Source organism: Kogia breviceps, chromosome 1 (genome assembly GCF_026419965.1).
Source record: "Kogia breviceps isolate mKogBre1 chromosome 1, mKogBre1 haplotype 1, whole genome shotgun sequence".
Lineage (NCBI taxonomy): Eukaryota > Metazoa > Chordata > Mammalia > Artiodactyla > Physeteridae > Kogia > Kogia breviceps.
In genome coordinates this window covers 43,646,657-43,657,792 of record NC_081310.1, presented here as the reverse complement: position 1 = coordinate 43,657,792, position 11,136 = coordinate 43,646,657, and the positions used below count along the sequence as shown (strand labels likewise).

At 41.2% G+C, this 11,136-nt stretch overlaps 1 protein-coding gene across 3 annotated transcripts in view; it reads left to right on the top strand.

The window, feature by feature from the left end:
* Positions 1 to 279: 279 nt before the first annotated feature.
* Positions 280 to 11,136, top strand: part of SOAT1 (sterol O-acyltransferase 1) — a 61,847-nt gene continuing 50,990 nt past the window's right edge. Inside the window, exon 1 of one of the 3 annotated variants that reach the window (XM_059056383.2) lies at positions 280 to 535. The gene's annotated coding sequence lies outside the window, so the exon portion shown is untranslated. The remainder of the gene's footprint in view (positions 536 to 11,136) is intronic. The other 2 variants (XM_059056371.2, XM_059056377.2) reach the window with 2 other exon arrangements.

Here is an 11,136-nt window from a genome sequence, read left to right as displayed (position 1 = left end):
CGAGTCTCTGGAAGAGGCACCAGACTCGTCAGTCTTGCGCTACAATGCAGGGCTCCTTTTCGGACAGGCAGCAAGTTGCCTCGGTCCCATTTCTGCAGAACATTGGATCGCTGGGGTAGAAATGGAAAGCAAGCTACTGTCGCGGGAATCAAGGTCTGCTCGCACAAAGCTTCCCACTTATTGGGCCAAGGCCAACGAAGGTCTCTCGCCCTGGAAACCCCCCTTGCTCGGGAAGGGGCGGGGCGGGGCGGCCGTGGGAGGTGGGCGGAGCCTGACGGCGGGCGGGGCCACCAATGAAAGCCTCAGCCGGCGCTGGCCGTGCGCATGACGCTGCGTAGCGGGCTGTGAGGCTGGGGGCGGAGGGGTTGGGGAGTCGGGCGCGTTACATTCGTTTGCTGTTGGGCTGGCGGCGTTGGCGGCCTGGGGCAGCCGGGGAGCGAGCGGCCAGGAGCCGACATTCCTGCCAGCCGCGCTGTGACGGCTTCTCGGCTTTGCCCTCCTTGCTGAGGTCCCCGCTGCCAGGCTCCGGCCCCAGGTAATGCCCATGCTCCCCAGTCCCCTCCTCACTTCCTGCCAGGGTCCACCCGCCTCTGCCGGCGAAGAAGGGGAGAAAAGTGGCGGCTGCAACTCCGGCCCGGGGGCCTGGCCTTGTACTGGGCTGAGGGGAGGGGGAGGCTCCGCGAGTCCTGGGCAGTTTGGGGGATGGGACGGGCGGGAAAGTTACCTTCGGGCGCCGGTATGGCTGGCAACCTTTTAAACCTTGGAGGTTTGTTTGGTGTCCCCCCAAATCCTGTGACATCTTTCAAGCCAGTAGTAAAGAAAGTTATGAATTAGAATACATTTTATTCCTTAAAAAGCGAAACCAAAAACGCGCTCAGGGTGTCAGCTTCTGACTGATTTTAGGGGAAAAAAGTGTGAAGGGATAGGTGGTACTTCAAGACATCGAAATCTGGGTACCAAAACCTTTAATCAACTCATTTTATTTTGAAGTATTAGGATGTGGTTAAGTTTCTGTCATTCGTAAATGTTAATAGCCATGCAGTTTAAATGATATGCATATTTAGAAGTTATTTGTAAGCGAGAAACCACTATAAGCTCTCTTTTCCATGTTTATATATGAAGTTTACTGGTCATTTAATATTTAGGTGGGTGCTGTTTAAACTAATTTTTTTCCAGAGTCCCTTGAATTCGAGTAGAATTCAACTCGAAGCATTCTTCTTTTTTTCCCGCTTTAAGTTGGGCAGTATTGATGTTAGGGAAGTTGTGTGTTTAGGCATGAGGATGGATTTTGGAAGGAGCTCTGATGCATTCAAGAGTAATCCTTTAAAAATGCACGTGTCTCATTGCGTCATGTGCTGAGAACTTTCAAGATTTCACATTATTAGGATAAAGATCCAAACACTGCTGCCTGCCACTCTTATCTCCAGTTCAGTTTGAGCTCTCTAGGCTCAAGCCACACCGGTTTTATTTTTGTTCTTCTAAGAAAGCCTCTTTCTCTTTACTATCTCCTGGTCTTTAGGGGTTTCCTTCATTTCTAATTCGCTCATTTCCTCTAATATCAGCCCAAATATCACTTCTTCAGGAAACACATCGTGTGGGGGGTTAAACCCTCCTAGCACTCTATTTTTCTTAGCTGCGGTTAATCATCATTTGTAATGAGCTGCGTTAGTTACTTAGATGCTTTGTTTCTTCTACTAGCATGTAAATTTCATGAAGGCTGGGCTAGTCCATCTTATTTAGGTCTTAGTTCTCAGAGTCTGGCCCAGCACCTGGCACAATGAAAGAATGAATGAGTTGGAGGACAGAGGAGGGAACTTTTTGTTTTTAATGATTGCTTTTATTTATTTTATTTTTGGCTGCATTGGGTTTTCGTTGCTGTGCGTGAGCTTTCCCTAGTTGCGTCGAGTGGGGGCTACTCTTCATTGCGGTGCGCGGGCTTCTCATTGTGGAGCATGGGCTCTAGGCACACGGGCTCAGTAGTTGTGGCACACGGGCATAGTTGCTCCTCGGCATGTGGGATCTTCCCGAACCAGGGATCGAACCTGTGTCCCCTGCATTGGCAGGCGGATTCTTAACCACTGCGCCACCAGGAAAGTCCCGAGGAGGGAACTTTTGAATGAAAAATATTAACTAGAGATTACCTGTTTCCTTTGGGAAGGAACAGGAAGAAGTTTTTAACAAAGGCCAGTTAACAAAATTTATTTTTGGAATTTATCACATAGGATAAATGATTATAGTGACCATACAGATGTAAATGAGAATTTGTGTTCTTTAGTTTTGCTAATTGATGATCCAGTTCTTTGATATGTAAATATAGGGTTGTACTAGGGCAAACCTTTATTTGGAAAGAAGAAAGGGAACGTTTATGTTTTGAATTGTATCTGTAAAGTGTTTCTCTTTACCCCTACTGAACCTGGGAGTGATGTAGCAAAGTCGTCACCTAGAGTAGGCGTTCCTGTTCAATGTTTCTTTTTAAAATAGATTTAAAGGTGCTTTTGAAAGCTTTATTAATAAGGAACACTGCAGGCAGGCTAAAGTGAACACTTCTTTCCAACGTGATTCATTTCAGTGGTTCAATCCAATTCTTTTTGTTTCACTTTCTTAAGGCAAGTTAGATACTACCACACTGAACATTCCAAAACCAGTGAACTGGTTGGATTCTTAAGAAATAATTGTTCAGTGTGTTGTATTTTTAAAATAGTCAGCTTTATGCCACTTTGGGTGTAAATGTTTCTACTGCCACTTACTGTCATGTGACTGAGTTTAGTAGTGTTTCCGAATCTTTTGCATCTTTTAAAATGGAAATTTTAAGTGAGGGATGTGAATGCACTGACCCTGGCGCCCAGCACTGTAAATGTTACTGGCATGATAAACATGGGTGCCTATTTCCTTTATTGCTGGACCTCTTGTGAGACTAGTCTTATGATCATGATTTTCACTTCCTCAACTCATTTTGCAACCCAATTCAATGTTTCTTTATCCTTCTTCTTGAAACTAACTATGCACGTAAATTGTAGCTATTAATGTCCCCAAATTGTGAAATATTCAGTGCCCCACGTTCTTTTTTTTTTTTTTTTTTTTCTCCCCTCCTGTATTTTTTTGGTCCTACCTGAATTTTCCATGGTATTGACCGTAGGTTACCTCTTGTATCTTCTAACTTGATTTGGAACATTGCTTGCTCCTGGTTCTCCTCTAATCTTTCCTAGGCCTTGCTTTTTTACAGTTCTTTAATTGCCTTGTAATATTGGGAAAATGTTAACCACTTCTAAAATGGGATAATAGTGGGAATTCCCTGGTGGTTCAGTGGTTAGGACTCTTTCACTGCTGTGGCCTGGGTTCAATCCCTGGTCAGGGAACTAAGATCCCTCAAGCCATGTGGCGTGGCCAAAAGAAAAAAGGGATAGTAGTATCTGCCACATAGATTGTTGTGAGGATTAAATGAGCCAAAGTAAGTACTGGGCGAAAGTTAGCTTTGTTATTTCCTAAGTAATCTCTTTTCTTAACTTATGGTCTCTCCCTGAGACTTCCTTCCTGTGCTTGGCCTTAGCTGCTGCCTATACACCGATGAATCCCACATCTCTCTCTTTAGTCCAGATTTGTATATTCATTTGCCTGTTGGCCGTCATCACTGGGCTGACTCACAGGAGTATCATATTGAACTTATCTACTCATTTCTCTTCTCCTGTAGTTACTTAGCTTAATGGCACACCTGTAGGCTTAGTTAGGATCTGTATTTCCAACTGCCTTCTGGATGTAGGCACCTGGATATCTCATAGATGCCTCAGCTTAATGTTTGTAAATTTATCCGATCTCTGTTATCTCTTCTTCATGAAATCATTTGTCCATTTAAGAAATACATGTCATTTGAGCCTTACTTTAGGCCTTTATCATTTGTGAGAGCTCATTGTTCTCCTTGTGATCCAGGTGGGCAAAATTTCCCCCTTTACCCCTCTTGAGTTCTCTTTTTTTTTCCCCCCAGTATTTGCTTTTTTATTCTGATAAAATATACATATCATAAAATTAACCTTTTTAAAAACAATTTTATTTTATACTGGAGTATAGTTGATTTAACCCCCTCTTGAATTCTTGACACAAGGTAGATTAACAGGAGAAAAAAGAATCTTTGATTCCTGTGCATGGAGGTCTCATAGAAACAAGACCTAAGAAGTGGCCAAAGTAGGCAGCTTTTATATGTTTTAGACCAACAATAAATTAGAGAGAAATTGACAGGACAAAGAAGCTTAGGTTTGGGTGCTTAATTAGTAAGGAATTTAAGCAAGGTTTGGGCTTGGGTAGTAAATTAGCAAAGAAGTGGCAGGTGTTTCCTTATACAGGCCCCTGGGCCCTGAACTCCCCATCTCTGGTGATAAGGATGTCTTTCTACCTCCCAATACAGGAAGGGCACCTTTTATGTGGGGGATTTATATCCTGCTTTCAGGGAGACAGAGAGGAGGGTCACAGTCGCCCCCTTGCAACCGCTGTTTCTTCAAAATAGTATGCTGCTGAGGCATATTTTGGGGCAGCCCACCCTGGGCCCCAGCACTGCCAATAGCACATCCTCCACGTTGCTGCCTGAGTTTCTTACTAAAAGACAAATATCAAGTCAGATAATCAAGTTGCCCTCTGTTTAAAAGCCTCTATCAACTCCTTGTTTGTGTGTTAAGTTCCAAACTCCTTAGCATTGCCCCTAAGGGCCCTTGACCTTTTGTCTTTGCCCTTCCATTTACCCTGTGCTCCAGCCTTTTCCTTCTCTTCCTTTAAGATTTAACCTAGATTTTACCTACTTCAGGAAACCTTTCCTAATTGCCCCTAAACTCTATTGGGCATCAGGCCTGTATTCCCTTCATAATGTACATACATCTAAATTACTGTTCTGTAATACTCCTATAATTATGTTTTTATATCTTTCTTTCACTAGTTTTTCATTCCTTGAGGGCTCAGACTGTTTAATCATCTTTGTATCCCAGGGCCTGGCACATAGTAGAGGTCAATAAAATGTTTGAAATAATGGACCTGTCACCAAGGTCTGTACATCTTCATGTTTTCAGAGTGCTCTTCATCTGGTTCTGTTTTGATGCCTGGCAAACTTCTGTGTCTTCTTTGAACTCTGGCTCTAATGTCACCTCCATGAGGACTTACTCAACTTTTCTAAGTGGTTGGTTATGCCTTCTCTTGACACCATGTGTGCGTGTGTGAGAACAGTTAATGGGGTAGACGTCTGTATTATTTACAGTACATCTAACATCATTGTAGAAAGAGGTGCTTAAAATACATGGATTTTCAGATAATTGACACATACCTTTTAAGCGTCAAAACTTAAAAAAATTGTTTTTCAAGGCAAATTAAAATTTTTGTCCTTGCCTTCTATGTTTAAAATACCATAGCCTTTTACAAGATGTGCAAGGGTCATTAAAGCATGAACTTCAGGGGAGTTCCCTGGTAGTCTAGTGGTTAGGATTCCAGGCTTTCACTGCTTGGCCCAGGTTCAATCCCTGGTAGGGGAACTAAGATCCTGTAAGCCGCATGGCACGGCCCAAAAAACCAAAAACCGAAAAACAAAAAAAACAGCATGAATTCAGCTAAGGTCAGCAGGTCTGCTTTTTTTTTTTTTCTTTTTGTTTTTGGCTGCATCGGGTCTTAGTTGCAGCACGGGGGCTCTTTCATTGCTGCACTTGGGCTTCTCTCTAGTTGTGGCCCACGGGCTCCAGAGCACATGGGCTCTGTAGTTGTGAAGGCGTGGGTTTAGTTGCCTAGCAGCATGTTGGATCTCAGTTCCCCAGCCATGGATCGAACCCACGTCCCCTGCATTGAGGGGCAGATTCTTAACCACTGGACCACCAGGAAGTCCCTGCAGGTCTGCTTTGATAAAATGATGTGTTGGGGGACTCATAAGAAATATAAGCCCTTTAACCCTACATGAAAAGACCTATGCTTGCTTTCTCTTTTTTAAAGTTGATTCCTACTTGTAAAGTTTTCTTTCTTTATGGTTGTCTATAATTATGCTTCTGGTTGTCACTACCTTTTTCTGTGTGAATTGGGGACAGGATTACCTACCTCACAGGGTTATTGTTAAGTTTAAAGGAGGTAATATACACAAAGATCTTATCAGAAAGTGTAGCCAGTGGTAAGTACCCATTAAAAGGAACTAACCAGCAATTCTAATAATGTTTGTTCTAATTATTTGAATCTCTCAAGTTTGAGAGATTTTCCAGGGAAGTAAAAGTCATTGCATTTGTTAGCAAACTGTTTTTCAAAGTCTGTTAGACAGCCTGAGTTTATAATTGGGTGCAGAATGGCAGATGCTGATGAAAAGTCTTAAGCTCTAGAACGGATCATTTTTGTGTACATCCATACAACTTAAACCCCAAACTGGGGTCTATATTTATCTTTTAGTGTTAACAGATAGAGTTAGAAATGAACATGAGTTCCAACTCTCATATTATCTTCTTGATGATTGTTTCATGAACATGTGAAGGAAAGTTGTTTTATTTCCTTACTGTGTGTGAAAATGCTTGATAACCATTCATTCATTCATGTATAAAATACAGACTGTTCCAGGCAAAGTTCTAGATAGTTGGATTAAAAAGGTGAACAAGTCAGAATTCTGCTTTTCATGGGGATTAGTCTTGTGGGGTAGACAATTAAAACTATAATGTATTGGGAAATAAATGCACTGAAGAAAAATAAAGCAGGGTAAGGGATAAGACTAACAGGGTGTGAGAGTGTTTATTTTAGTTGGGGTAGATAGGGGAGTCCCTGAGGAGGGGGTATTTGAGAACTTGAATGAAGTGAGGGGGAAATCCTTGAGGGAGGGTGTCTGGGGGAGATAATCCAGATAGAGGAAATAGCGGACACCTTTAAGTGGGAGTGAACTTGGCTTGACAAAGAAACAGCAGAAAGCCAAAGTAATGGGAATGAGCAATGAGAACTGTAGTGGAAGTGGAGGGTCGGGAGGTGAATGGCGGATCATGGAGGAGTTACTAGACAATGGTGAGGGCTTGGAACAGAATTCAGTGCCTGAAGGATTTTGAGCCAGGGGAATGACCTGCTCAGATTTACCTTTTAAAAGGGTACTCTGGGCCCTGTGTGACCAGAAGGAAGAAGATGAGGAGAGACCAGTTAGGCTACTACAGTGAGAGGTGGCGGTGGCTTAGACTGTGGTGAAGGTGATGGATGTGGTGAAAAGTTTAGAATGGGATATATATTTTGAAGGCAGAGTAAAATGGACTTGCTGTTGGATTGATTAAGGGAAGGTAAAGAATCAAGGATAACTTCGGGTTTTTCATTTTTAATCTGGGCAAAGACTGACTGCTAGTTCCATTAACTGAATTAGGAAAGACAGAAGAATGGAATTGGAGGGAACATGAGTAGTTCAATTTTGGTCATGTTAAAGTTTGAGATGCCTGTAAGACATCTACCTACATAAAGGTGTCCGGTGGGCCTTTGGATAGGAGTCTGGAGCTCAGGGAAGTCTGGACGAGGGTATCACAGTAAGTGAACTGGTGGTGATCAGAGGGTTAGACGCTAGAAATTAAAATTATGGACATGGTGCAGTTGTTGGTAACAGTAAGTTCTAGGGGAAGATGTGATTGGGACATAAGAACAGCTTTTTGGAGAAAGGAAGAAGTCAAGGAGCTTGGAGGCCAGGAGCTTGGATCTAGTACATAAATGTTGAAGTGAAAGAAGTGTGGAAGAATTGGTGGAAGGGAGAAAGGGGGAGTGAGTGAGGTGTTCACATCCTCAGTAAAGGAGGGGAGTGATCAGGAAGACAGAACATACAACAAAGAGAAGTATCAGGTGTAATAATCTGGCGGAGGTATTTAAGGAAGGGAATGAGGAACGGTGACCTGGAAGTAAGAGGAAACGAGGAGGATAACTTCCACTCCTGTCCTGTGTTAATAGGAGGGCAAGAAAAAACTATGGTACACCTCACATATAAGGGCAGTGATCCATGTCAGCACCTAGAAACCACTTAGAATTAATTACAGTTTGAATTTTTTACTTTGCAACAGCTAAAGTAGTCTGGCTAGCTAGTGTCTAGATTGGTAAGGGGGTGGATTCACAGTCCTGAATGAGTGGTCAGAAAGTTCAGCTCTCCTCCTCCTCACCTGGGTGATTGCAGGAGTCTGCTAGGAGGATGATTGCCAGAGTGTCCTTTCTTATGCTCTTGCCCTCCTTGTGGTCTGCTCTCCACACAGAGGCCAAAGTGATCTGTCTGTGTAGAGAAGGAACAGTTGAACCGAGCATTACTGTATTTTCCCTCCATTTTCTGCCGCAATAGCCATGTACTGTTACTGACATACATGGCAGGAGGAGCTCAGTTCAGACATCATCTCATAATCTTATGATTTACATGATATGAGGATTTGGTTAAAATTGAGGCGAGACATAAGTATTATCCTTCTTAACATCTGTATGTGTGACAATAACGAAATTTGTTAATGTTTTCTTGGAAGCCACGTGGTGTTTGAGCTGCATTTGAGAAAGTGTATAATTATGGAACTTGATTTACCCTCATCTATCACATATTAAGAGCAAACACAAGTAGAATTTGAGGGATGATATGACTTTGTGTCATTTAGTATACAGGGCATAGATATGTAGGGATCAGATTCACTTAATTTTTTAAGCTAGGTTGTTAATAGAATATTGGCACTCTAGTGTGTATTATCTTTGTGTGTGTGTGTGTGCAGTAGTATTTTAAACTGTCTAGATGAAGAAACAGATTGAGAGGTTGGAGGATTTACCTGAGGATGCAATATGATGGAGCAGAGATGTTAACTTACCTCTTGGTGTTGTGATACCAAATCTTGTGCTTTCCCGGCTGTGTTATGGTTCTCTCTTCCTGCTAATGGAGGAAATTGAGGCCAAATAGCATAGACTGTGACATAAAGCTTTTCATGAAGAGTTAGTGTTTTCTTCTTTGGCTCACTTCTAAAATGTCGATGGATCTATGGCAAACTGTGCAAACTCAATACCTGTGCTTTAGCTTTTGAAGTCAGGTTTTATTCTGTAAACTAGGTTGATGGTTCCCAGTTTCATCACCAAGGACTCCTTTAAATTTTTTCATTATTCTACAGGGTACCCAGGCTTAGATTTTTTTTTTTTTCCTTTTTGCCTGTTTAACAGCATTTGTTTGTCAAACTTGGTTTAAATTTTTTTTAACCTCTTTTTTTCACCTTTTAATTAGCAAGAGAGAGCTAACTGATTTCTCACTGAGTTGATACAGTCTCAGCCAAAAGCAAAATAACATTGCTTTAGTTAGCCTGTATTGCTTGCCTTATGTGATAAATGTATAATTGTTTATTTCAGTTACTGAAATATTCAGAGTAGCTTTTGCATACCCTTAGTCTAGGGGGTCCCCTCACCCCCAATTAAGAACGAACGATTGTTGTAGGTCCTATTGTTGAGTAGAAGGTATAAAGCTGTTAACAGTGAAGATGATTCTCATTGGCATTCTCCCAGCATATATTTTCCTCTTGATTCTCTGAGTTTAGAGAACTTATTACTCAGAATAATTGGTTGTGGTATTAACTGGTACATCACTTTCTGTACTAATATATACCTATCATATTCCAGATATGCCCCATTGGATTTTGGGAATTCAAAGAGAAGATACCATTTAGTCCCTGTCTTTAAGAAGCTTATGCTGAGTATAAGAGGCAGATAGTATTTATTGCTCACTGAGTATCCTAGTGTGACAGGTTGTACAGGGTGCAGTTGGATCACAGAGGAGGGTGAGGTGAGAGATAGTGGTCAAAGAAACTTTAGCAGAGGAGGTGAGTCAAAGCCATCTGGTGATGACAGTGCAGGCTGTGGAATCCAGTAGTTCTGGTTTTGAATCCCTGTTCTGCAGTTGGAGAATTATATGATTTGGAGCAAATTAAATCGCCTCCCTAACCTGTATTATTCTCACTTGTAAAATGAGCGAATGCCTACCTCTCAAATTGTAAAGGTTGAATAAGAAAATTTAAAGGATTTAGCAGCACAGTGCCTCGTAGGGACAAAACAGCTGCTCATTAAGTCAAAACTGTTGTTATTACTGCTGCTGCTGGGACACTTTGAATGGTAAGATTAGCTAGAAAGGGCAGAGGAGAAACAGCTTTCTAGAGACAGGAAAGAGTGTATGGGAAGACATGGTGACCAAAGACAATATTGGGGGAATAAAATAGTAGTACCTACTTTAAAGATTATATAGAGACTAAAATAATCATACACGTAAAACACATAAGCACTCAGAAGTAGAGTCCCTATTTTTTAATTCCGCACTATTAATTCCTGTATAATTCCTTTTTGAAACATCTTGGTTCTTTTTGCATCTTTTCTTTTTCTGTTTTTGTCCCTGATTTCTTTTCTACTTCTTGTTGTCTTACTTGAGGGCATCCCTCAGAGTTTAGTTGTCAGTTCTCACTTCTCTAATTTTTTCTGTTGGAGAATTAGATGTTCTTCTGGCTTCCTCTGTCAGTGTTACACAAATGATTTTAAAATTTACCAGTTGCCCTGACCTCTTTCCTAGGTTCCTCTTTTTAATTGGATCTTATTGGTCTCCTAAAATTTCTACTTGATACATTCATTTACTATTCCATAATTCTGTTTCATTTGATTTTGGAAAAAAATAAAAGGAAACTGATCTAGATTTGTCAGATTTTTACTTTGCCAAGCAGTGATATTTAAGAAAACAATCAAGCTCACCGTGTACTCCATTTCATACAGAAAAGGACATTTAAACATAACCATTTTAAAAAAACATAATCTTAGAATTTTAAAAATAATGTAGTGAGTACTTCATTATGTTTTGCTTCAGACTGCTGAAAACGTCTACATAGTAAGACACTGCTTTGGAGTAAACCTTGTACTGTCCTGATATTGATCTGCCTAAAATTTGATTTTGGTCATATTTTTCAGTGCTTGAAATGTCTCACTACTGCCTAACTGAAAAAAGTCCTAATTTGTTAGACCTTTACAGTTTGACCCCAGTTCTTTTTTTCAAAGTCTTTTTCCCTCACCACTTTTCTGTTACCAACTTAAAAAAAAAAAAAAATCCAAATAGTGGGTGGTGTTTGTAGTTTGGATCTGACCCAGGTTCAAATCTGACCCTGCCATTAGCTTTGTGGACTTGGGCTAGTTACTGTAATG